We start from the raw sequence: 6000 nt of genomic DNA on the forward strand, positions 1-6000 counted from the left end.
TCATAGATCTCTCTATTTTTTCGCACACTGGACCCAGATACGTTATTCTAACGAAAGTAGTGTGTTCCCTTGTCTGAGCGGCTGGTCCATGCGTTACACGATCCTCTATGGAAAGAACATTTTTCTCATTTTGCATTTGAGTTAACTGATACCCTGTATATAACAAGCTATGTCGTGGTTGGTTCTCGGTAAATATCTAAGCCAATATTTCCGTTTCTTACGGCCAATTGGAAGTCCAAAAAGGGTAATGACATTCTCAGCTCACTGCCCAGTAAATTTTTAGCATATTTTCACTATAAAATATGTTTTCTGTTTTCTTCTCTTAGATACAGGCAAATTTTAAAACGTGGCTCTATAACTTCATGATCCATCCACCAACAACTTTTTACGAAATTAGTACATCACATCTTTGTCATCCTTCGTTCGCCAACATATTGTAGACAGTATTCATTCAATAATATATCTTAACAAGGAGCGATAGGTAGACCTATTACATTTAAACATTGTGAGTATATTTTATATGGTACTTTTAGAAATTTTAATAGACACAAAATTGAGACATTGTTCATTACTCTTTACCATGTAGTTTGCGCCTCATGATGGGACTTTAGGCCGCGAAAGCAGTTGTGTTTCACTACAAGAACCATTTTACCAGCTGTTAGCGGAATTCCTCTTAACATCACACAGATATATCTTCGTCAACGTGGCAAACAACATGCAATAAATACAGGAAAAGTCATTCTAACTTCCCACCATCGAAACCACTACATTTAAATACAGGCGATAGGCAAAATAATGTGAACACTGGTAGTAATTGGGTGGTCGAGTTTGACGGTCAACAACGCGGATATGGCACGTGACGCGCTAGATTATGCGTGTTCAGTACAGAATAGGCATCAGTGCAAGTTGTTTACGAGTAGTGTACGCTTCGTATTTGCACTCAGAGGCCGAGATCCACGTCAATGAAAGACCTAACAGAGTTCCAAAGAGGCCAGATTATGGGGGCTCTATTAGCTGAAGCATCAGTAACCAAGAAATCCAACTTACTGAATGTTTGAAGAACAACTGCTTCAACAGTAATGACAGCCTACACAAAACATGGAAAGACGTAACAGAGGGTGCAAATCTAAACTAAATGACAGAGATCGTCGTACGCTAACACAAATTCTCTCAAAACAACACAAAACTACGGCCGCTAAAGTCATTGCAGACCTCAATAGACATCTTCGAGACCCCGTATCTATCGACACTCTGCTTCGAGAACTCCATAAAGCGAATATTATGGATGATCTGCTATACCGAAACCATTAGTGACGGCAACCAAAGCAAAGGAGCGTAAAACATGGTGTCAGGAGCGTAAATCATGGATGGCTGATAGGTGGAAACATATCATATAGTCCGACGAGTCAACGTTTTCGTTATTTACGATATCGGTCCGGATTTACGTCTGGAGAATGCCAATGGGAGCCTATAATTCTGATTGCTCGATTCCAACGGTTAACCATGGATGTGGAAATGTGATGAGGTGGGCAGCCATATCCTCGTATTCTGCTGGTCTCATCATTATTCTCAAAGGCCGTGTTACAGCCAACGATTATGTGAACATTTTTGGTGATCATGTGCACCCCATGATTCAAATGTTGTTCCCCAACAATGATGCCATATTTCAGGTCGATAATGCACCCGTTCACACAGCTAGGACAGTACAATCGTGTTAAGAGGAGCATGCAACTGAAATGCAGCGTCTATCCTGGCTAGCACAGTCCCCGGCCTTGAATATTATAGAACCTTGTGAGCGGTATTGGAGCGCAGAGTCCGGAGCAGATTTCAGCCTCCCTCGTCAGTAAAGGAGTTAGAAGAGATTCTGATCGAAGAGTGGCATAACCTTCCACTCGAGACTATATAATCATTATTCCAGTATTCCAAGAAAAATCGCAACTGTATTACGGGCGAATGGGAGTAAAACTAGTATTAATAAACGATTCCCAAATAAGTACAGGTGTTCACATTATTTTAGCTATCCACTGCATTTCCGAGCTCCATTATCAAAATTTTGGTGGTTTTTCAGGGATATTTTCTCAGTAATTTTTTATAATGGACTGTGGTCCTCGGGATTTCCTTATAGAGCAGTAATTTTATCATTATTTTCTCTTTGTGTTGTCCTTATTGCTTGTGTTTCTTTGTAAATACCGGAATAACAGTGGAAGAGCCTGTAATATCAGTCATCGTAAGGTTCTGGTTTTCCTATGATGTCATTGTCGTTTCTTCGGCAACAGCTTAGCGTAGCTTCGCTGTACCGTCCTTCCATTCCAGTCACTGAACCCACACACGAAGTACGTATTGTCCTGAGTAGGTAATGGTTGAGGGCGGAAAGGTTTACTGTACGCCCAACTGCACGCAAGCAGATACCTCAGCTAACACGATCACTGCAAACGATGAGGCATACTGTAAACAGGTCGACAGCTCGAAACCATTTTATTTTCTATCTGGTAACTTTGCACTGCACTGCTGCTAATACTGTTACTATTACACGCTTTCTCTGAGTGAAATGTTCTGTGTTACAGTTCCTTCTCCATGTATGTGACTAGCAAGTTAGAAATGGATTGTAACATTTCTGTGGAGCATCTGACAAGTGAAAGAGCCCAGAAATTGATAACTGTTGCAAGAAATATGTTCCGAACAGAAAGATAAACATAACGTGGAGTAACGTGGAGGTACACGATAAAAAAACATGTACATTGATGAGCCAAAACATTATGACCATCTCCTTAACAGTTCGTTTGTCCGTCTTTGAAATGTAATGCATCACTTATTCTGAGTATCACGGATCCGACACTTCGTTGGTAGGTTTGTGGCATTAGATGTCTACGCACAAGTCATGTAATTTGTGTAAATACCGTACCACTGATTGCGTACTTGCGATGGCACCCGATAGCGACCCATGCGGGTTACATAGGATTTACATCACGCGAATTTGGTCGCCGAGACACCAAGATGAGTTCACTATAATGCTCCTCAAACCACTGTAGCACGGTTCTGGCTCCGAGATAACGGACAATTACGCTGCTGAAAGATTGTATCTCCGTCGGGGAAGACATACAGTGTGAAGGGATGCAGGCGGTTCGCGGCTGTCTGCTTGTCTTCGATTACTACCACAGATCCCATGCAAGCGCAGAAGATGGTCTTACATAGTATACTACTGCTCCCACCAACTTGGCCTGTGGCGAGCTGCACGTTTCTAACTGCCGTCGACCTCAGTGACAGCGTTTGTGGGGGCGGCCAGCGACCTAGTGTAGCAAAAATGTGATTCACCCTAAGAGCCGACACGTTTCCATTGATCGACGGCCGAACTCCGCTGGTCCGTGCCCATTGACAATGTCGTTGAGTCAACATGTGAAAGAGCAGGTATGACTGGAGTGCTGCAGAGCTCCTTGTTCAGCAATGTACGATGAACGGGTGCTCCAAAACATTTGTCACGCACCAGCATTGTGGTCTTTCGGCTATACCACTTCGCAGAGGAGACAATCCTCCCAACCCCTGCTTCTCTGGAGAGTCATGGACGTCCAACCACTTAGAGGCTAGTGGTGATATCACTGTTCTTCTACCTGTGTCCCTAAAAACTCACGATAGAAGCACGTGAACATACGACCAGCTTCGCCGTTTTCGAGATACTTGTTCACAGGGTTTGCGTAATAACAATCTGTCCTCTGACTACGTTGCATGTCTCAGTGGATATCCGCATTTTCAGCCAATCTCTTCGCTAAGGTCATTCCCCATCTGATTTTGCTTCACATTCTTACTTTTTATAGCGTGTCATGTGCCCATAACACCACCAAGTAGCATCCTACCTCGCGGTGGGCAGTGGTCGTAATGTTTTGGCTTATTAGTGTAAGCCACGTATTTAATTAAACGTTTCTTCAATGATGAAAGTAAAAGCGAAAAATTGCATGTTTGTCCCATTATTTGAACACGAAATTCACATACCTAGAACGTCGGTTTCACCTGAAGTATAGGATTGCAATATTATAAGTCCTAAACAAATAAACCAATGCTTTTGAGGCATTTTACGGGGCTTTAGTCCTTAGCCGGGCGCGGTGGCTGAGCGGTTCTAGGCGCTTCAGTCCGGAACCGCGCTGCTGCTACGGTTACAGTTTCGAATGCCGCCTCGGGCATCGATGTGTGTGATGTCCTTAGGCTAGTTAGGTTTAAGTAGTTCTAAGTTCTAGGGGACTGATGACCTCATATGTTGTGTCCCATAGTGCTCAGAGCCATTTGGACCATTTAGTCCTTAACTTTCAGTGTGCATGTTAACACATATATCATTTTGTTAACGAATGCTTGAAACTCTAACAATCAGTTACATACAGATTGTGAGCGTGTGGGTGCTATTCCGTCATTCTGCGCAACGGATTAATCTGGATGTACCATTTGCCCTGTGGCTCCTGCAAGATGCAGTTTCCACCCCCACACTACTACAGAAGTCAGACAGACGCTCCTAACGTTCTAAAGAGAAGTGCCTGAAAAACGTTCAGCAATAAATATCTTCTGGGGTCGTCCGCTGTAAGGAAATGATACAAAAATTCACAAAATTTCTAACGTAGCTAGTGGGATACTTGAGTACTGGAGTAGTGCTAGTTAGTGTAAGAAAAACATGAAACTAACGAAAATTATTATTAATTTGCAAAATTCTGAGAAATCACAATGGCAATTTTAGTTATGAACTGAACAAGTTACTTCCGGATTCTTTTCGGAATGTGAAGTTACCTCTAAAGGATAGGATTCGCTAATGAAATTTCTATACAAAGTTTAATACTGTAAGCTGCGATGACTGTTGTCTGCGCTGCTCGCTGCTGACAAATAAGATAACTCTCGTTCTATATGGATTGACCTTTGCCAATCAAACTCTCCCTACGCCTTGATGAAGTCAAGGACTCCTATTCGCCCCCAGTCTAACTATTGGCGTGGTACACCGGTCAGATAACCAGTCCACCATGACGCCACTCAAAAATTCGCTCACAGGCGTTTAACTATAACTCTGTCCGTTCGCACTGCACAATAAGTGTGGCGGCCAACACAGTGAACAACGCTTAACCGCAAGGACTCAATATAAGGTCGCACTCCGATTCGGTCTCGACAGAGGTGCTCTCCCAGTGAAGTACTGAGGAGAGACTTGTTCCTCGCTCTTTGAGTACACATACGAGCGCTCACGCTCTCGTTACGTGTTCTCTCTTCAAGAGCGACAACGGAATGGCCCCACTCCATGCCAAACGTGAAGGGGTATATCTTTCGGTCTCTTCCATTATTCCTTCAGCTCAAGGCGTCAGGAATATAGGCTGCCAATCAGCATTGCTCTTCTAAAACGGGAGAATGACGTTTCGTTTAAGGCGACCAATCCGGAAATCTGTGACATCGGCGTTTGACGCTTGCTGTCTCCCTGTGAAAATCTCTGAAACTGTGTGATATGTTTGTAAAGAATGCGTAGGCTGGACGCTCCCACACAATGTAGCGGAATTTGCTTTTAAGCCAAGCATGGGGTCGTTCTCCCCTTTCACTCGAGCAAACGCTGTCTGCTCCATGGGCAGTCGCCGTCCGACGTAGATAGGCCGAATCGTCCTCTGAAGGGACCGGCCTCTCCGCATGCTGTCTGCCTCTCCCAAACTAAAAGCTCTTGTGACAGTTGTGTCTTGAATGTGCGTGTGTACGCCAGCCTCGAGTATGTCAACCCCGGTGCGCACGTGTTATTTGTGTATCGTTTACATGAATTCATACAACATTGACTTTATATTATCGAGTTTGGGTTCGAATGAAGCGTCTTGATGTGCGGAATATGATTGTAAGGGCGGAATACGTAAGCAATGAAGGTCAGGAGACCACGACGTCTTACAAGATAGGCCTCACCAATCTGAGAGTTTATGTGAAAACGTGTGCAGTATATACAAGAAGCGTTTCATAATTTTATCATGAGGAACGAAAATAGTTTCTGTGTCCTTTTATATAACT

The sequence above is a fragment of the Schistocerca gregaria genome, chromosome 4, assembly GCF_023897955.1.
Source record: "Schistocerca gregaria isolate iqSchGreg1 chromosome 4, iqSchGreg1.2, whole genome shotgun sequence".
Lineage (NCBI taxonomy): Eukaryota > Metazoa > Arthropoda > Insecta > Orthoptera > Acrididae > Schistocerca > Schistocerca gregaria.